This window comes from Callithrix jacchus, chromosome 12, assembly GCF_049354715.1.
Source record: "Callithrix jacchus isolate 240 chromosome 12, calJac240_pri, whole genome shotgun sequence".
Taxonomy (NCBI): Eukaryota; Metazoa; Chordata; class Mammalia; order Primates; family Cebidae; genus Callithrix; species Callithrix jacchus.
This window is the reverse complement of record NC_133513.1, coordinates 124,477,598-124,499,244: the sequence shown is the minus strand read 5'-3', so window position 1 is coordinate 124,499,244 and position 21,647 is coordinate 124,477,598. Positions and strand designations below refer to the sequence as shown.

Genomic DNA, 21,647 nt, shown 5'->3' with positions numbered 1-21,647 from the left:
CTGAGGCCTTTCTTCTCAATTATCACTATTAGTTTTTTAACTTTTATTTACCTCTGGGAGGTAAGTATTCTGTAAATGTTCTAAATATTTAGGAGGTAAATATTCTGTATCTCTCTGTACCTTGGGCTGTTCTGGGGTTTCATCAGCCGGCTAGAATCTGAAGTCGATGGCTGCACTAACTGGTGACTGGTATTTACACTTCATGCTTCTTACACGTTACCGTCACTCTGACCTCCCCTTACTGGGACGGTGATGCCGAGCAGCCCGTTGCCAGGAGCTGAGTGTTCAGGGGCATTTTGGTGACTGGCTTGTGGGCAGGAAGCATAAAATGTGTGTCGCTGGCGGCTGGGGTTTCTTCTGAAAGATCTTGAAGATACTTCATTTCCTCTCCGGTCATCTGGTTAGAAAGGACTGAAGAGTCTAAGTGAAATCCTGAAGGGAGGGTTAGCACCCAGGGCTCTGATGTGGGACAGCTGGAGGCTGGAGGAGAATGCTGGAGGAACCCAGGCCGGAACAGGCGCAGAGGACAGCCCAGAGTCAGCGCGGGAGGGCAGGCTCCCGGGGCCTTGAAGAAATGCCAGCCGGGGGCTCTGAGGTCCCGAAAAATACCTCTGTGATGCCGCTGAGAAAACACAGCATGGGGAGGAGCACTGGGCAAGGAAGACAGAGTCCAAGTCAGGTGCTGGGGGCGAGGATGGGTGGGTGAGGAGGGCAAAGGTGGGAATGCACCCAGCCAAGGATCCTGAAGACGCCTGAGCACAGCCCAGCAGCTCCCAAATATTGACCCCGAAGATAGCCGCACTCAGGCCAAAGATCAGAATTAGACGGCGACCACGCAAAGGGGTCCCCTTTTCTGTTTAAAAAATGAGAGAGAGAGAGAACACTATTGATAAGTGATCTATATTGTAATGAACGTGCCTGTGCTCAGTTTTGTAACCATCAAAACGTGCATCTCTGGTTCTCTGCTCCTGTCTGTAACTCATTCGTCTTCTCGGCGGGGCAGCTAGCTCGCCTGATGGAAAATCCTTGGCTCACCTGGAGGTGAGGCTGAGCTGAGGTCACCCCATAGAGAACCCAGGGCTGTCGTGAGCGGGGCGGGTGGGGATGCAGGTGCATGGGCTGGGTGGTCCTTTTTCCCAGTCTGAGTGGGACGTTCCTGGCAGGTGTTTGCAATGTCTGTATCAGGTGTGTGGGTTGGTGGGGAGCAGCGGTTGCTCTTCTCCCACACAATCCCCGACAGCATGGGGAGCTGGGCTGGAATCAGCCAGACTTGAGGCCGCTGCATGCCAATGACTCAGTCCAGCTCTGCCCACACCGTGTATCCACCCGCGTGGACGCTACTCTTCTAACTGGCCAGCTCCGAGCCCAGCTTTGGGAGAAGGACAGCCAGGGACCACCTTTTTCAGGACCACTTATCTGCAGAGCTGGAGCCTCCTGTGGTGACCAGCACTGGGGTGGGCTTTGGCCAGCCCTGGTCACTTCCAGTGGTGGCTGTAAGTGCCACATTAAACAAAGGCTCCCTTGCTAGGGCCACAGCCATGCCCCGTGGGACATTATGAAGTCTCTGAATGGGATGCCGCTCTCTCCAGGGTCCTGTGAGGGCTGAGGGTGAAGCTGATTTTCAGCCTTGCTGTCGTGAGCGGGGCTGGAGAGTGCCTGGGAGGGGGCCGCCTCCCTCCCTGGAGCCCACCTGGCCCCGAGCTGACAGTGACAGCCCCCACATTCGGCTCTTCTTTCCGCTTCTGTGTTTTTGGTTGAAGCAGGAGACTTCATTTTCCTCCAAGTTTTACACAAACATGAAAATACAGCTCTTTATCTGTTCGTCTGCCCCAGGCAAGAACAGGTGTTCCTTTTTGTTCAGAATGAAGTTAGCTTTTGTTGCTTGGCCTTTTACGCCTCTAAACTATAATTATTTTTGATTACATGTATTTACTATGTGGCTAATTTACCTTGAATGCTTTGCAGTTGGATGTGGGGATGCTTCTCTCCCACACAGCAGCTGCTCCCGGACGCTCTCCCACTTCCTTCAGTTGCTTATTAAGAACACTGCAGAGCAGAAAGCCTGCTTCTGCTGAATGCTAATTGTCATGCTCTAATTCTAATATTTGTGGTTCTGAAGGAAAACATGAAAACCCAGTCATTTCCTGGATTCTCTGCCACTCTGGAAAGGTGGTGGCTTGTTTCTGGGCCAGACTAGAGCTCTACTGAGTGAGAAAACTTACTGGTCAGGTTAGATGTTTAAAGGAAATTGGTAGCTGGGCGTAGAGGCTCACACCTGTACTTCAAGCACTTTGGGAGGCTGAGACAGGCGGAGGCCAGCCTGGGCAACCTAGTGACGCTATTTCTCCTCTTAAAATAACTGTTTAAAAATTAGCTGGGCGCGGTGGCTCACCCGTGCGGTCCCACCTACTCAGAAGGCTGAGGCTGGGGCATCACTTGAGCCCAGGAATTCAAGGTTACAGTGAGCTATGATGGTACCACTGCACTCTAGCCTGGGTGACTGTTAAAATAAATACATAAGTAGAGGAAATTGGTCCCAGCATCTACAGTGTGTTGCTCTGAGATGTGTATTTTTCAAGTCGTTTCATGTCATTAAGCTGACTGAACACAAGCGGCGAATTTGAAGCTTCATTCATGAGGCCGACGACACTCCTGTTTGTCAGAAGCCCAGCCTGGGGCATTGCTGTGTGAATGGAGTTGGGGGAGTGGGGGTCACGGGGGGTGCCAGGCCCAGGCTGAGCCTTGACGTGGAGAGCCTTCTCGTTCTGCGTTCCACATGGTCCGTGTGCCCTGCTACTGCCGTGGAACGCTCTGCAGCCATCGTGAGATTTGGGGTCTTCCTTCAGGTGGGTTTTCCTTTAGCATTAAATGCTGACTGGGCCTTGAACTCAATGGAAATGCGTCTTGGGTCTGAGATGAATACAGAAGTGTGGGTGCCATGAGGCATGAGGAGCGCCCCCAGCTGGTGTCCTGGATGCCTTTTGAAGTTAGAAATGAGGAATGCCTCTGCGCTCCTCCCTTCTCACGTGGGTAGAATCCTGTGCTCACAAACGTAGGTGCAGTGGCCTTCCCTGAGCCAGTTCTCTCAGGCCCTCTGCGTGATCCCGGCTGTAGCACCCGTTTCCTGCCTGCGTGGAAGGGCTGTGCATCTGTTCTTTGGACTTGGCAGTTAGATTCTGATATCTGGTGCGCAGGGCCCATCCTGGAAGAAACCTTATCAGGTTGTAGCAAATTTGCTCTCTGCTTGATGGTTTTCCTCTGATAAGCGAATACAGTGTGCGATGCAGCAGTGCGCCTGAGCTCCGACCCGGGGCCGGAATGTGTCCTGGGAACCTCTCCTTCCCATCTGCAAAACGGGACGATACTCGGGCCCGTCTCAGCCGATGCATCCACGGCACTCACGAGCCTTGTGCTCAGCACATGGGAGGCCCACGCTGCAGGTGGACGGCCATGATTACAAACCACATTATTCCCTTTGGTAGTAGGGAGAGAGGCTCTGCTTACCACCATTCAGAATTCCTGACGTCCAGCTGCGCTGATTACAGTACGAAGTGTTTCCAGCAAAATGAGATCTTGCCAGAGGTTGCTAGTTTTATTATTTTTTTAATCTCCACAGATTCTCGGTGTTTTCACACATGTTTTATCTAGGAGAGTTGGGGGTGAGGTTTTGGGAATGGGGGCCACAGGAGCCTGCTGTGGGCCGTGCACTTCACAGGCCTGGCCTATGCCATCCTCCCAGGGGTCCAGTGAGGGAGGACGTGACTTCCAACTTGACTTGAAGTTGGAGCATTAAGTGACTCCCCAGGCCACACAGCTTAGTCGCGCCCTGAGGACATGCTGTCTGTTGATTGACTTAGCCTCAGACACCTCACTGTCAATCAAACCACAGACACTGGGATTCCCACCAAGGATCCATGGAGAATTAGATAAAACACCTGCCTCCCTGGGTCCTAGCGTCTTGAGGAAGAGACTCATGCAAAGCTCCTTCTTTAGTGGGTAAGTTTGAATCAGGGATGTGGCTGGTTGCTCAGGGGACTCGAGGGGTCTGAGTGCAGGAGGCAGCAGAGCCAGGAGGCTGTGACAGTCGGGCCAGGCCGGCTCGGGAGGGCACTCCCAGTCGGAGGTGCAGCGCTGCAGACCTAGGGGTCAGCACACTCGGGGCTGGGAAGGTGTGTGGGGCGGGGGAGCATGTAGGCTTGGACAGGAGCCCTAGGAGCAATGGGGTGAGAGTTTCCAGAGTTCTGGTCTCAGCTGGGATGAAAGGGGATAACTGGAAACAGAGGGAAGTGTGGGTCAAAAGGGAAGGAGACAGCAGGGGCTCCAGGAATTCATAATCAGCCCTGGCTAAGAAAGAAACATCGGAAGTGAGCAGGAGGTGTCCAGGGTGGGGCTATGGCTGGATGGAGCAGCTGTGTCTCACAACGGGCAACACACGGAGCAGGGGGAAGTGGGAGGGGAGAGGGTGGGATGTGGCTTGGGAGGAGACAGGGCTCAGCAGGTGCAGCTGGGATGTATTAGTGAGCTGCGTCCTGAAGATATCTGTGTTCAATGGGTGGGGAGGGCCAGGGGAAGGGTCAGGGAGTGGGCGGGCAGCTGCTTGACAAAGGGGGTTTCAGGGCTTGACCCTGAGCTGGAAGGAGATGTGCAGTGATGGCCCCAGAGGCTTCTTCTGAAGACCAGCCACTGCCAGGCTATCCCGCCAGCCATGGGGACCAGCACAGGAGGGCCTGTGGGACCCCTGAGTAGAATCTCCCAGTTGAAGCAACGCATCTGATTATCAGGTTATTTACTGGGGGACAGGGGCTAAAGGAATAAGACTTGGGCTCACAGCAAAGAGTCTGATGTTTCAGAAAAGTTTTATGGAAAAAAATCATGTCACCTGAGTGGCCACTGGGCCCCAACTGGGTCAGACCAACCAAAATATGTGAGTGTGTGTGAGGATGTGTGTAAGCATTTGTGTTAGTGTGTCAGTGTGAGCATGTGTGAACATGCCAGTGTGTGAGCATGTGTGTGAGAGCATGTCAATGTATGTGTGAGCATGTCAGTGTATGTGAGCATTTGTGTCAGTGTGAGCATGTGTGAACATGCCAGTGTGTGAGCATGTGTGTGAGAGCATGTCAATGTATGTGTGAGCATGTCAGTGTATGTGAGCATTTGTGTTAGTGTCAGTGTGAGCATGTGTGAACATGCCAGTGTGTGAGCATGTGTGTGTCAGTGTGAGCATGTGTGTGAGAGCATGTCAATGTATGTGTGAGCATGTCAGTGTATGTGAGCATTTGTGTTAGTGTCAGTGTGAGCATGTGTGAACATGCCAGTGTGTGAGCATGTGTGTCAGTGTGAGCATGTGTGTGTGTCAGTGTGTGAGCATGTGTGTGAGAGCATGTCAGTGTATGTGTGAGCATGTCAGTGTGAGCATTTGTGTTAGTGTGTCAGTGTGAGCGTGTGTGAATATGCCAGTGTGAGCATGTGTGACAGTGTGTGAGCATGTGTGTGAGAGCATGTCAGTGTATGTGTGAGCATGTGTCAGTGTGTCAGTGTGAGCATTTGTGTTAGTGTGTCAGTGTGAGTGTGTGTGAACATGCCAGTGTGAGCATGTGTGTGTCAGTGTGTGAGCATGTGTGTGAGAGCATGTCAGTGTATATGTGAGCATGTGTCTGTGTGTGAGCATTTGTGTTAGTGTGTCAGTGTGAGCATGTGCAAACATGCCAGTGTGCGAGCATGTGTGTCAGTGTGTGAGCATGTGTATGAGAGCATGTCAATGTATGTGTGAGCATGTGTCAGTGTGTGAGCATGTGAGCGTGTCTCTGAGCATGTCAGTGTGTGGGCATGTGTGTGAGCACGTGTGAGCATGTGTGTCAGTGTGTGAGCATGTGTGTGAGAGCATGGCAGTGTATGTGTGAGCATGTGTCAGTGTGTGTGAGCATGTGTTAGTGTGTCAGTGTGAGTGTGTGTGAACATGACAGTGTGTGAGCATGTGTGTGTCAGTGTGTGAGCATGTGTGTGAGAGCATGTCAGTGTATGTGTGAGCATGTGTCAGTGTGTGTGAGCATTTGTGTTAGTGTGTCAGTGTGAGCGTGTGTGAACATGCCAGTGTGTGAGCATGTGTGTGTCAGTGTGTGAGCATCTGTATGAGAGCATGTCAGTGTATGTGTGAGCATGTCAGTGTGTGAGCATTTGTGTTAGTGTGTCGGTGTGAGCGTGTGTGAACATGCCAGTGTGTGAGCATGTGTGTGTCAGTGTGCGAGCATGTGTGTGTCAGTGTGTGAGCATGTGTGTGAGAGCATGTCAATGTATGTGTGAGCATGTGTCAGTGTGTGTGAGCATGTGAGCGTGTCTCTGAGCATGTCAGTGTGTGGGCATGTGTGTGAGCATGTGTGAGCATGTCAGTGTGAGCATGTGAGCATGTCTGAGCATGTGTGAGCATGTGTCAGTGAGCATGTCAGTGTGTGAGCATGTGTGATCATGTCAGTGTGAGCATGTGTGTCAGTGCATGAGCATGTGTGTGAGCATGGCAGTATATGTGTGAGCGTGTGTGTTAGTGTGTCAGTGTGAGCGTGTGTGAACATGTCAGTGTGAGCATATGTGTGTGTCAGTGTGTGAGCATGTGTGTGAAAGCATGTCAATGTATGTGTGAGCATGTGTCAGTGTGTGTGAGCGTGTGTGTGGATATGTGGGTGAGTGTGTGCACATGCACTTTGTTTTGTTTTTGTAGCTGTTGCTTTTTAAGGTAAAAGGGACAGAAGTATGTTTTAATCTAAGAGAAAAGAGCCAACAAATAGAAATGGCAGATACGGGAAAGGATAGACCTAAAACAGTATCTGAATTATCAGCGTGGGTTGACCTTTAGCTCCCTCTGGAGCAAAATGCAAACCAAACTGTTGCACTGAAGAGAGTCCTTTGGGATGGAAATCCACCTGGAGCTAACAGGCACGGGGCATGCAGTACCATCCACCTTGATGCCTGGATTGGGGTCTGCACCATGGTGGGGATGTGTCTGGGCTTACCATTTGCCCGGGGGGCCAAGGGAGAGAGGTGCCTCGTTCCCATGGGGTCCCAAGGCTGCAGAGTCCAGTGGCTGCCAGTGCAGGTGGCGGGCCTCCTGGTCTCCTGGCATGAGGAAGGACTGAACCCCGGGTTTGGCCTCTGCTCGCTCCACATGCAGGCTGATTGACACCCTTTGGGATCCCTTCCCCCCAGCTTGATCAGGGGACACTAAGAACGGTACTTGTGTTCCACGAATCCCAGGGAGGGGACAAGTCACCATCAGGGATGGAACTCACTGTTCCCACCAGAGTGAGGCCCTTGTCTTATGCAGAATTCCCACAGGCGAGGCAGGGGTTAAACCGGGCACAGCCACTCCCTAGGGCTGGGAGAGGCCCCAGGCTTCTCTCATCACCCTCCCCAGAGGGCTGTGGCTTGGGAAGGGACCTGGTCCACCCCTAAACCACACGTGAGAGGGGACAGGGAGGGGCAAGGCAGGCATGGCTGTGATGATGAGGCGGTTGCCATGACTGCCGAGACACGGCCTTTCTTGAGTGCGGTGACCCCAAAAGGCTCTGAATGGGGCCAGTTCAGGGAGCCTTGGTGAAAATCCATCGTGCTGAAGACACCATGTGAAAATCTAGAACTTTCTCCTTTCCCTTCTGGGAGTCTCAGCACCAGGCTGGCACTCACACTGGTGCTTCACCTGCCTTCTGACTTAGGTGGAGAAATTACAGTGAGTTTCACATCTGCCAGTAGAGAGATGTAGCCCTCTCCGGATGCTGAATTTTGCTCTAGATATTGACACATTTTTAAACTCATAGCTGCTTGGGGCAGCACTAATTCATGCACGAATAGTAAGCAGAGCACAGTTCAAAATGCAGCTGTCACTATCCGCATACCCATACAAAGTATCGTGTATGGGTAAGTTTGAAGCATCCGTCAGATGTGGGGCACTCAGGATGTCGGAGTGTGCACCAATAATTCACTCTACATGAACTGCTGTATTTCTCCCGCTAAACTGGCCGGCTGTGGAGAAGCGGCCACCTTAATGGTCTGGAACTCATAAGGCCGTCTTATATTTATGGTGTAAGATGTTACTTGCTTGCTAGACTGAGGGAGGCCGTTCTTTTTCTGATTTGGGACTGTTGAGAAATGTGGATTAACCCCAACAATTGGAGAGACTTAGTGTGTTTTCCTGCTCCCTGGAGGAATAGGAATCTAGAGTTCTGCAAACCACAGTAAACGTGAAAATGAAAGCCCCAGGACTAGAGTCTGCCTCGTCCATCACCTAGAGGTTTGGTGGCCGCAGCTGGGATGTCCACTCAGATTCTCGTTCACTCTGTGTGGGGAGACACGGCCATCATGGAAGCCACGGTGGGACAGTGGCTGCAGAAAGGCCCTAATTCTCCTGTAGAACTTTAGCATCACAGAAAAGCAGACCCGGCTGCCCTCCGTGTGATTACGACATGCTTTGGGCTCTGTCATGTGACCAAGTCAAAGCGTGGGCACCTTCCCTGCTGCAAAAAATGATGCAAAAAAGTTTATCGAGAGAGGAGCTGGGATCTGTGTTTAATCAACTGTGATAACATGGAGTTTTACACACACACCTGGCACCTTTAAAAAGCGTATTATCTTCTGAGGGCTACATCCTCTTAGCACATCTTCTAGAAACTTCCTCTTGGAGCCTCATGAGACACTTAGAAGGCCCATGCTTTCATTGCTGGCTTCTAATTGCTCAAGGTGGAGGGCGTTTCTTGGGAGAGGGTGCTGTCCCCCTACGTGGGGTCTTTCTCCACCACCTTTGCCACTCTCCCCCCCCCCACCGTCACCCTGGCACTTTCTTGGAGATTACTTTAGAAAACATCAAGAAGGAAACTTGATGGTATTGCCATCTCTGAATTGAGTCTCTCCCACCCTTTCCTGGGTGGTCAGAGGCCCCCCACCCCACCGCAGCAGGGAGGGGAGCTGTGGCTCTCGGCAACTCAGGGTGGGAGACCCTTTCCACCTGCCATTACTGGCTGCTCCTGTGGCCTGCAGGGAGTTGGAGAGGAGGCAGGCCCTTGGGGGTGGGGGTGGGGATGGGGGCTCCCTCAGTGATCACACTGCAGGTTCCCAGCTGCTCAGGGGAGTTCAGTTACCACCCTGCAGGTGTTCCTGTTGCTCTGGGGGTGGGTGAGCCTCAGCCGCTGACCTGCCGTAGTGGGTAGGAATGCCTAACTCCATGCCCCCTCTGAACCGAATTGTCCTCATGAGAAAATTACATTTAGAAGCCTCCCTGCGTGCTTTCCTCACTCAGGTGTCTTTAATAGATGCCCTGGAGAGTCCTGCCAAGCCCCGGGGTGTCCCTCCCTGAGAGTTGACAGACCCAGTCACACCCTCTCTCCTAAGTCCATTTCCACAGTCACTGGAAGATGGCAGTTCTCATCCAGGAGGAAAGGGTGATGTACTGGGAGGGTTCACGGTCACCTCGCCACACCCTTCGGTGTCCTTGGAAGTGGAGTTCCTGAATTCCTCATTGAAAATGCCTTTCTCTTTAAGCAACTTATTTATCAGCTTGTGGCTGAAAACTTCTTTTGTGACTCCTTTCTAAATGTTTTCAGCCCTTGTAAGTATGACTTTATCTTTTCGCACCAGTCTTATTTACCTGGTCCCATGGATTTTCAGTGTGGCTGCACCACACTGGGGCCTAGGTACCTGGCTTCCGTCTTTACACAGCACAGCAGTGGGGCCTGGAAAGGTGACTGGGCCAACCTGGGGAGGCAGAGCTGTGCCAATGAACTTGCCCAACTTTGCCAAGTGTCCCTTGGCACCAACACCCCACTGGCTTGGGTGGCTCCTCTGGGTCAGCTACATATTCCTGAAGCCACCCTACTAAAACGGAGACCCCTCACCTACACTGTGGGAACTGGCAGCATTGCTGTGAGGACTAATGACACAGTATTTCGCCATGTGAAATGCTGTGCCGGGCTTGTAGCAGATGGTGGCAGTCGCAGAGGAGCATGAGCAGTGTAGACCTGAGGGGCTTGAGGCTTTACACAATTTCTATTTAAGGCTTTTCCAAAAGGAGAATCCCACAGTGATGACATATATGATGGCTAAAAGATAAATATATTCTTGGAATCTACGCTAGAAAAATGATTGGTGTTAATAAACCAATGGAAAGAAATAGAATCAACTGTAATGGAAGCTCTCCTGATATTGACAAGCGGGTTGAGGCACATTCATCTTTCTCATGAGTCAGAATCATGGGAATTGCAGTGTGCCTGCTGTGTACCCGGGGTTGGGTCGTGAGTCAGAGTCATGGGAATTGCAGTGTGCCTGCTGCGTACCCGGGGTTGGGTCGTGAGTCAGAGTCGTGGGAATTGCAGTGTGCCTGCTGCGTACCCGGGGATGGGTCGTGAGTCAGAGTCGTGGGAATTGCAGTGTGCCTGCTGTGTACCCGGGGTTGGGTTGTGAGTCAGAATCATGGGAATTTCAGTGTGCCTGCTGTGTACCCGGGGTTGGGGTGCTTCCCCAAATCTCCTGCCCATGACAAACCATGAGCTGCAGGCGCTTCCCTATGGATGGGAGTCTTGCCTCCTGGCTCTGGCCCCTCCAGACCGGAGCTGCCCAGGTACAGGAGACACCATGGGTGTTGGAGGGCTCCCGGCAGCCCCCACACCCCCCGCCGCCTGCTCCGTCCTCTGGGGGCAGCTTGTCCTGTTCGTGCTTTCAGGTTTGCCTTCCACATAAGAAGTGGGTTATAGATGAGACATTGGCTTGCTTGTTCTAAAACCACTGGCCTCCCTGCCTCCTACACACAGCGCCAGAAATCAGGAGGCTGGGAAAGGCTTTTAGAAGAAACTAAACTTTAAGTTCTGGAATCTGTGTGCAGAACGTGCAGGCTTGTTACACAGGTACACACGTGCCATGGCGGTTTGCTGCATCCATCCCCCCATCATCTACATGAGGTATTTCTCCTAATGCTGTCCCTCCCCAGTCCCCCACCTCCCAGCAGGCCCCGCTGTGTGATGTTCTCCTCCCTGTGTCCACATGTTCTCATTGTTCAACTCTCACCTATGAGTGAGAACATGCAGTGTTTGATTTTCTGTTCTTGTGTCAGTTTGCTGAGAATGATGGTTTCCAGCTTTGTCCATGTTCCTACAAAGGACACAAACTCATCCTTTTTTATGGCTACGTAGTATTCCATGGTGTGTATATGCCACATCTTTATCCAGTCTGTCATTGATGGGCATTTGGGTTGGTCTCAACTCTTTGTTATTGTGAACAGTGACACAATAAACATATGTGTGCATGTGTCTTTATAGCAGAATGATTTACAGTCCTTTGGGCATCTACCCAGTAATGGGATTGCTGGGTCAAATAGTATTTCTGGTCCTAGATCCTTGAGGAATCGCCACACTGTCTTCTACAATGGTTGGACTCATTTCCACTCCCACCAGCAGTGTAAAGTGTTCCTATTTCACATCCTTTCCAGCATCTATTGTTGCCTGACTTTTTACTGATCGCCATTCTAACTGTCGTGGGATGGTATCTCTCACTAAACATAGTTATTAAGTTTCAGAAAAGTTTATCCTTGTCCTGTCCCTGGCTCTGAGGAGATTCAGTTTCCTCCTTTGTGATATGTAAGGATGAGATGGGAAAATCTACTATAGAGTTTTCAAAGCAGGTCTATGCCCATTTTCCCCAAAGATTTTTAAAACCGCCTCAAAAGAGGCAACATATTGTCCAAACTGAAGGCCTCAGTATAGTGAAAAGGGCAGGCAGTTGTAGGATCTGTGACAATAGATGGTGCAAAGCTCTGAGCTTGATGCTTCCAAAGTGATGCCCACGGGCTCTGGAAGCTCCACTTTGCCTCAGTCTCCACCCTTCCATATTGTCTTGCACCTGACCCACTTCCCTCGCCACCTCCTCTCCTTGGGCATTGTACTAGTGATACAATTTTTCTATTTTTCCATCTCCAATAAGGGCACAGTGAGCAGAAACTGACCAGATGATGACACCTGGCTGGATTTTGCTAATGTGAAACTGTTGTTATGTAACTGTTTCTTTTCCAGTCTGCCTTTTATGTCCAGGTTAATGCAGGGACAAGGCCATTTTCTTACCTGGCCTGCCCTTCCCTTCCCTGTGGCTGGCCAGGTCCTGTGTCATGGGGAGGCCGGGCAGCACGGCTCAGCTGTGGCCACGCTGGCCTCACGTCGGTGGGTCGTTTTGCTCCAGACTTGAGCTTCTGCACAAGCTTCCTTCTTTGCTCACTCTTTTTCTTGGCTGTGTAATTTTTCCGTGGAAAATGGTTGCATGTTTCCCTTCAGCACGATCAGTTTGTCCTTTTCTGTGGACACTTCTTGGGGGACAGCTCCATTAGGGATAAGGGTAGACTCGACAACAGCTTTCTTTCCTGTCTTTAGAGATTTTATGTCAAGCCCCAGGGGCTGACTTCCCCTCTTCTTCCCCCTCCACAGCACCTTCTCTGGCTGTAGCTGAGACCCCACCATGGGCTAGACCAGGCATCCTCAGAGCCTGACTCCCCCAGATCCCTTTGTCCCGGGAACTCTGACCGCAGGCTGGGGTCGGCTCCTCCAGAGGGCACAGGCTGGGTTTCCCAGTTTCCTCGGGTTGGATTCATTCATCTCCTCCAAGAACATGAAGCCTCTGCTGAGACTCAGGCTTTCACCATGAGGTGGATTCCATTTCACTCAAACTGGATTGGATTGAAAATGTCCATTTATATTTAAATATACATTTCCAGGTAATTTTCTCTCAGCAGTTAATACGTTTATTAGCGGCTACTTCCCAATCTAAAATCTTCAGAATTAAGGACTGTCTTATCTCATGAGCAACTCATTTCTGGCCCCTGTGGGGCCACGTGGATTCAGCGTGGGAATCATGGGTGTCAGGCTTGGGGTGAGCCTTGGGTAACTCACGGTCTGGAGGCTTTCACATGAAGGGAAATCATTAACAGGTAAGGACCAGCATTGCTCTTACATAACGTGGCATTAGGTAGAAAGTATCAGAGTCTGAGTGCGTCACAGCGGGAAGCACAGACATGGGACCTGGCCTGGGCCGCCGCCCGCTCACCCTGCAATCTTGAGGAGTGCCCAGCCTAGGTCTGAGTGCCCCCATTTCCATCTGTGAGTGGGGTCAGAAACAGGGCCCCTGACAGGGCCATGGTGAAAATTCAATGAGATGAGCTTCACAAAGGCCTTAGAGGAGTCCCTGGCCCAGAATGTGTTTAATGTGCTTGTTAAACAAGTAAATTCAGTTGGACATCCGTGTTTCAGCACATGTTTCCTGGCTCCCGCTGTCAAATGTCTTTCTCAGTGGGCACGTGGTCAGTAGGTCTGACCCATCCAGCCGGGCTGGCCTTCCAGGGGCCTGCTCCTGCTGTGTGGACACCACCCGCCTCCCTCGGCACCCCTCCACCATCGGATAGCTGGGACCGCTGGAAATCCTGCTATGAGTGGAACTGAGGCTGCCCCCCTGAACCACATCTGTCACTTCCTGGGTATCAGGCATTGTGGGAGCTGCTGAAACACAGCAGACGGTGCTTTTTTCCTGTGAATGCTCACAGTTCAGTGAAAACAGAAGGTGTAAATGACGGTGATGAGCCTTTTATTAAAAGCATATAGAAAGACCCTAATTTTCTCAGAAGGGCATCCAAACTCTGGGATGGAGGAGCCTTGCTGATGAGGAGTTAAAGAGGTATTGGGGACCCCCGTGAGAGTGACTGAGATGCCACCAGCTGGAATAAGATCCAGCAGAAGGGAAGAGATGAGCAGCCAGGAGTGTGTGTGACCCATCCATGCTCCCTGGGGGTCCCATGGGGCCTGTGCCCTGAAGAGGGGGCAGTGTGTGCTATGGAGATGGGAGGGGACTCTGCAGCCAGGTTGGGACAAGCTTCCCAGGGAGCCTCACCCAGGGCTCCCACCCCTCTCTGGGCAGGCTGTCTGAGGGCCCTGCAGAGGGTGTCAGGAGGCCTATGCATACATTCTTCAAGGGGTTGTGAATTCATCAGTGACTGCCCAGTTAGTCACTGTGCTAACTGCTGCGAGTGTGGGTGTGTGCGTGTGTGTGTCATTACAAGCATGTCCCCATCCTCAGGTCTGTAGTGCCCCTTTGCTGAGTTAAACTGATTGATTTCCACCACCATTGGAGCTGCCAGGACTATAGGATGATCTGTCTCATTCTGGTGAGCATGTTTTCAGGGCCTGGGAAACGCAGGCTTCCCTGCTGGACCGTGGCATCCTCCAGGGCAGGGCTTGTGTTTTATTCCCATTTTCTCCCAGTTCCTGAAGCAGGACCCAGCACAGGGCCCTAAGCTCAGGGTGAATGAGATTTTTTTTTTTTTTTTTTTTTTTTTTTACTGGGTTTTCAATTTATTGATGAAGTTGCCTTTATCAGCGATCTTTATTTCTTCACAAGGCTTTGAGGTACTATATATTTTTACTTCTATATACTTAAAATAATTTTTATGGCAGGTCTATTAGTGAAAAACTACCTTGACTTTTGTTTATTTGGAAATATCTGTTTCTTCTTCTCCCAAAGGAAAAGATTTTCCAGATATAGAATTTTTGATTGACAGTTTTTCTTTCATCAGTTAAAATATATCATCACACTGCCTTCTGCCCTTCATGGTTTCTGACAAGATATGCACTGTTGATTTATTGAGGATCACTTGTGATGAGTCTTTTCTCTTTTGCATCTTAATTTTCAACAACTTATCTATAATGTGTTTCAGTGTATATCTCACTGAGTTTATCCGCCTTCATTAAGCTTCTTGGATGTGTAGATTCATGTCTTTCGTCTGATTTGGAAAGTTTTCAGCCATCAATTTTTTCAAATATATTTCTTCTCAGTTTTCTCTTTCTTCCTTTACTGGAACTCTTATAATGTGTATGTTGGTTCTTTTGATATGTCCCACAAGTCCCTCAGATTGTGTTCATGCCTGTGACCTGGAAGGCTATCCAGTGTCTTCAGACACCCCTTGGTGTCCTGTCTGAGCCTGCCTGAGAGTGGCATGGGAATAGAATGCAGTATAGCAGGTATTCCTGAAGCTCTACTACCTAAGATTGACACTGCATTCTTTTAAATATTATGCTTCTCTTAATACATTCTATGTCTACCTCATCTGATTCCTAGAAATCAGTGAGGCCTAGTAGTCCCAAAATAAAGTTTCTTCATGTTGAGTGTCTTCCTCTAGCATGATCTCCAAACTCCCAGGAAACTTCAAAACTGGAAAGTGCGCCTTGCCTTTTCCCCAAAACAAATAAGAAATGCCCTATGTCATACCCTATATATTCCAGTTCCCATGCTGTTCCCTCTGGGAAGTCTTCACTAACTTTACTCAGGCAGAATTAGTAGTTTTTTTTTCCAAGTCTCCACAGAACTTTGTACAAGCCCATGTTATTAAATGTAGTGGGTTGGATCACAGACAGCTGTTACATATTAGCCTCCTCAATTCACTACAAGGCTCCCCATTGGTATTCACTCACTATTCATTCAAACCATGATGCCAGGATTGATTTTGGTAAGTGAATTCATAGTCAAAAAAGATTTGTTCATCTTGATCTCATTATTTTATTCATTCCAAGATCTTATTATGTTATAAGTGTGTGCTTGGTGATAGTGAGCAAAACCTGAGAAGGCCTCTTTCTTCATGGAGCTGATATCTTAGTGAGGGGGTGAGTGGATATTAATCAGATCATCACAAAATGTTATATGACAATTAACAATAGCTAATATCTATTGAGGGTTTAGGATGTGTGAGGCACTATGTTAAGAGTATTTATCTCTATTCATTTTTTTCCTCAAAACAATTTTAGGTTATTAGGGGATATTACTCTCTTTTTATAGACAAGAAAAGTGAATAGAGAAAGGCAAAATAATTGGGCTACTGTTACATACCTACAAAGTGATGGCCTGGGAATCCCAACACTTTGAGTCTTTCTTTTCTCAGTTTCTAAAAAGCAGGATGATAAAGCTTAGTTACAGAGATTAAACTAAAAGAGACAACTCTGGCAAATACCTAGCAACAGGACTAGGTTTATATTAGGTGCTTAACAATGGCAACTGAATTACAATGGATCTGGGACTTATGAGGGGAATGGGGATTCCCCTTTGCCCTGTTGGTGGGATCCTCATAATAACTGCAGAAGCTTCAGAAGGAATTTTGAATGGACAGATTTTGGACAGGGCCAGGTTTTTGTGCTTCAACATGAAGTGTGGTTAAGTGCTGGGCTCTGCACAGGACAAACATCCAAGCCTCCTGGCATGACATTTGGCCCTTCTTGGGATGGTCTTGGCCAGCCCCTAGAGCTCTGTAACCTGACGTGTCACATGGCTCACCCTTCTCAAACATGCTTGGGGCTTTCTAGCTCATACAACTTTACTCTTGTATCCCCCAGTAGAATACCTGCCCAGCCTGTCTTTGTATCTTCAGACGGGTGGCTTTTCCAAGTAATCTTACCCTTCTCAGAGACAATCTATGCATCTGCTATATGACTAAGGCCCAGGTTAGCTCTGATCCATTCCCCTCCCATACCATTGGTGATGTGAGAGAAAGCCTGGTGTGTGCCTGCAAAGGTCCAACAAAATTGGGGGCCAGGATCATGGAGTTCCTTCTTTCCCATCTGTGATAAAGCCTGGCAAGACGGAGGCAATGGGGATGCTGTCAGATTGAAATCCACATTCTGTTCCAGAGAAAAATGGGAACTGATGGTTAAACTCTCCTGATATACATATTTTACTACCTTCTCCAGTGACATAAAATTCTGCCTTGTAGGTAAACTAAGTGCTTTTTACCAGGTAACTCTCCAAGGCTGCCCACCCACAATGGATAGTGGAAATCATTAATGGGCAAAGTTTGTTCAACAGACTTTTCTTTAGTTTTTTAATCTTTTTTGCCAAGGGAGTGAAATAGTCCTGAGGCTTCATCCCTCAGCCCAGGTGGCCATCCCGTGAGTAGCCAATGTTGTCTACCATCTGCATGGATGGTGCCTGTGCCATCTCATTTCGTTGCAGGAGACAGCTGCTGGTTAGACTGAGCCATCTCTTGGTGGCAGATGTCCTAGCCTGGCCTTGGAGCAGATGTTGGGGGCCAGCATCAGCTCTCCGAGCATGTCATCAGAATTTGGGACTCCTGGGAACTGTGCCCTAATTTTGATTTTCTGAGCATGACGAGTCTTGGGTTGTTGATTAGGGTCTGCAATAGGAGCCACCTTGTTCTGGACCTAGCTGAGACACGGGGACATCCCGATGCCCAGCCCTCGCAGCATCTCTAGGCCCTGTTTGTGGATGATGGGCAGCACCAGACCGTACATGATTGCCATGCCACATAGGCTCTGCACCACGTGAATGATGAGGTAGCCCCATAGAATATAGGCTATTTGCCAGCCAGAGTACCTTGCAATGGCCACCACGCTCTCCGACGAGGCCGGGTTATGAAACCTCAAAGGCAGAAAGTGTTTATCTCCTGCCCAGAGCCTCTTTATGTGCTTTCTGTAACAGACCAAAATGTGGAACAGATAGCTCACACACGTGAGTGAGGCAGGTAAAATGGTCGCCACCCAGACTCCTTTGGTAACGCTGATCAGCTCTTTCACCTGCAGGATACCTGGGGTCAGGATCCCTGAATGGTTCACGGAGTTGATGTAGCTCTCCAGCTTGTTTTCAAACATGTCCAGCTCATCTCTCACGTACACAAACATGCTGAACTCGATGACAATGAAAAGGTACAGGCAGATGAAAGCCAATACAATGGTTCCAATCATTCTGCTTGGGAATTGAAAGCAGGGATCCCACTCATATATCCTGGTTTGGAACCAAGACTTTTTTTCTTCTTGTGAGTGGGGTGTCCTCAGGAGCTGCTTGACGTGCTCTGCCTGGTGCGCTTCCAGGACAGGCTTTTCTTCCACCTGGAGCTCCCAGCCAAGGTGTACCCTCAGAGCCTTGACAAACATATACAGGAAGCGGCCCAGCAGGAAGGCGAGGCACAGCAGTGAGGGCCAGTAGAACACAAGGGTCTCGTACTTCCCCACGAACTGCCCATGGGGACACTGTGAAACTTGAAGAATGGTGACAGCAAACCAGATAAGAGAGTAGCAGAAGCCCAGGGTGGAGCTGACCAGCTGGAACTCTGACGAGAGGCACACAAAGAAGGGGAAGTGAGACAGGCCAACTTCAAGGCCTCCAATCAGAAGCTCAAAGGCTTGGGCCCACTGCGGGATCTGCAGGGGCTGGTAGCCTTCTGAGAACAAAAACATGACCTTATTAGCTGTGGCCCCAAAGGCGATTCCATAGGACCATCGGTTACTGAAAGTGCCCACAAAGTCCAGAGGTATGATGATTCCAAAGCGGTTCCCCAGAAGGTAAGAGGTATCATCTCTCTGTCTACGATGCTCTCGTCTTTGGAGGAAGGACAAGATCAAAATGATGAAGAGTGATGGGATGAGGGAGTAATGGAGGAAGAGCTCCATGTCCACTGAGCTGGTGCAGGTGCCATTTAACTGCCCGGTCCTGGTGGTTTTGGGAAGCATCTTGGAGGGGAGGTACCTCGTGCAGCCGCGGTGGGCAACCCGCTGGCACAGGAGGCTTCTCGCAATTGTTCTCTGGGTTCCTCTGGGCTCTTGGACGCCACTGCTTCTGACGAGCTGATGCTCTGCCCAGTTCTTGTCACAGCACTGAAAAACTCAGAGAATAGGCAAACTTCCCACAAATATTTACCTAAGAAATGAAAGCAAGCAGACAGCCCACTTCCTCATTCCAGAACACTGCTGACCGCTCAGCTCTTCCTCCCCTTCTCGTGCTGCAAATTCAGGAGTCATGCTCCTGTTTCCTTTCTCCTGGGCTCTTGCTGGCCCTTTCAAGCCCCTGCTGTGGACACCATTCCCCTGAACTGTCAGAGCTTTGCCCAGCAGCCATGGCCCCTTTGGTTAGCTGTAAAAATTATTACAGGCAATAAACTAGGACCACTGGCTTCCAGATTATCTTGGAAACAAGGCAGCTGTTTGCAGCTGAATGAGATTTTGACCTGTGTCTTCCAGGGCCCTTGTCCTTAAGAATCCCTCCAGCAAACACCGGAAAGCAGGGTCCAGGGAGAGGCCCGCCATGTGCTTGCTGAGGGCCTGCCTGGAACCAAGGCTGGTGGAAGCGGCTTGCATGATTAACTAGCTGCATCTCCACAGCAGTGCTGGATACAGCTTGGGTCATCCCCATTCCATAGATGGGGACACTGAGGCACAGCCAGGCCGGAAAGAGTGGCCCAACTGAGCTGGAATCCGAATGGAGGCTGTGGTTCTCTTGACCCTGAGTGTCTAGCTGCTCAATGATATTTGACTAAGAATTTGAAGAACAGAATCATGTTTCCTAATAACTGGTCCTGGTTCAGAAGAATTTTATAAGATGAAGTCTTGCTCCCATCAGACCTTTCTGTGTTTTAATTTCTGTAGATATTTCCAGGAAGTGAGTCCCAGGTTTTCAGCCCTTCAGTGTTCACAGGTGAGCCTGGGTGCAGGCATGGGTTCTGTGGAGTCTGGGTCTTTCTTTTTCCCTTCTTGACATGTCCCATCTTCCCACAGGCCAGGAGCTCAGAGTTGACAGAGCTGCTGTCCTCTGGTCACCAGGAGGCCATGGGAGGGGGGTCCCACATAGCCTCTGGGGGCTGCAGCCATCCTCATCCCTGTGTGGCCAACACATGCCCCTCATTGCCCATGCAGCCTCTGCTCCAGGTTGATTTAGGAATGGTTTTCTCGGCCGCCTGCCTGAAGGGGCAGAGAGGGGCATTTTTGGCTGATGAGTTATTAAAGTCTTCAGATCCGATGTGTATGTGCAGGTCAAGCCGTGTTTGTGGGGGGATCCCTTGTGGGGCAGCGCTCGGTAAGAAGCGCTCCAGCAACGCTAGCCCCATGTGGTGCTTCCTACTGCATAGCGCACGGGGCCTGCTGCATCCACAGTCCTGTTTTAAACTATTCATGCCTTGGCTGCTTTCCTCTCTTACTGTAGAATGAGCTTGTATTTGCGTCTGTGTGTGCTTAGCAGCATTCACAAGTTAATTCGTTATTTTATTAGCCACTCACACATAGAACTAATGTGGTAGTCTCAGGTGTAATTAAGAATTGTGGAACTGCAGATTGGTGGATGTGCAAACTAGAGATGTTAATTTTAGGAGAGTACCTAAGACCCTTCAAAGCATTATCTATACATATTTATAAAATCACCCGAATCCTCGCTTTTCTCATTTACCATTCCACTTTTAATTATTGATGCTTTGGGTAAGGCCTAATCATTTTGAGCTTACAGATGCAAGTATAGATGAACAGTTTCACATCATGCATTTAGGCCGGATGAATGGAGTTTCCCATCATGCATTTGTTCTAGATGAATGGAGTTTCCCATCATGTATTTGGGCTCGATGAATGGCATTTCCCATCATGCATTTGGACCGGATGGTTTCCCATCCTGCATTTGGACTGCATGAATTGAGTTTCCCATTATGCATTTTAGATAGGTGAGTGGAGTTTCCCATCGTCAACTTTGGTTAGATAAATGGAGTTTCCCATTATGCATTTGGGCGGGATGAATGGAGATTCTCATCATGCGTTGAGTAGACCCTTAACTTCAGGCCATGGATGTGGACACCAAAACAGAGGCTCCCTTCAAGACCTTTGTGTTACAGCCTTGCAGAGTCAACTATGCGTGGGTCTGAAGACAGTAGGAGAGCTGCTTTCTTGCCCTTTGTCTGCGTCTGAGTTGAGATGGCGCCAGTGGGTGGATCATGTGAATGAAGAGGCCAACACAATCATAGCATGCACTTTTGGGCAGGGATGGTTCCCACACCCTCACCTGGGGAGATGAGATGGTCTCTCATCCACATGGTAGATTAGCATAATGTGGCCCCACCGCACACTCAAGTCACAAAACCTTAGAATCACCTCATTTTATCATTAGTTCTTACACCCTAATCTGGAAAAGAAATAAGAAAAGTCTACGGATGGTCATATGTCTACTCAGCAACAGCATACAGATGATCTTATGTAGGAACTAGTGCTGTGGAAACCTCTGTTTATCTGATTATTTTCCCGCTTTACACTGCTTGCTTCATCCTTTCCATCAGAGAAAGGGATGCTGACAGTTGCTGTCTGCACTAGAGGTGACAGTGGCAAGTGGCCCAGCAGATCTGCTGTTCTGGTGCTTCTTGGAGTGGAGGCTGTTCTCAGGCCCAAGTCCACCACCCAGAGGTTTCTTTCCTTTGTTTGTGCAATTTTCATGCTGTGTTTATGTTGTTTAAATGAGGAAGTGTTAATAAAATAGGTTCATGAAAGAGGCCGCCTATAACATTTCCAGCAAGTTTCCTCCTTTGGCTGAAACTGGCTCTCCGGCTGGGGCTTTGCTTTCACTTGTCCCAGGATGTGAATGAAAAGGTCACTGCATCCTGGGACATTATATCTCATGGTATAGCTAAATAGAAGGGGCTACATCTAGTTCTGGCCACAGCATGTGCCCAGAACACCAGGTGGTAGTATGAAGCCCTCTGCCGCACCCTGGGGAAATCCGGCAGGGAAAGTCAGAGCCCTATGCTCAGGCGCCCAGCCCTAGCCACAGCTCACCACATGCTTCCTGACGTGAGGCATCTGATCTGGTTCTGGTGTCATCTGCTGGGGGCCCGA

At 49.7% G+C, this 21,647-nt stretch overlaps 1 protein-coding gene and 1 pseudogene across 2 annotated transcripts in view; one reads left to right on the top strand and one right to left on the bottom strand.

Moving 5' to 3' along the window:
• The window catches only part of TCERG1L (transcription elongation regulator 1 like), a 225,301-nt gene that overhangs the window by 85,353 nt on the left and 118,301 nt on the right, over nt 1–21,647 (top strand). The window lies entirely within an intron of this gene.
• Nucleotides 17,214–18,695, bottom strand: LOC144578537 (stimulated by retinoic acid gene 6 protein-like pseudogene; annotated as a pseudogene). Its single transcript, XR_013524466.1, has one exon. The product of XR_013524466.1 is annotated as a stimulated by retinoic acid gene 6 protein-like pseudogene (transcript).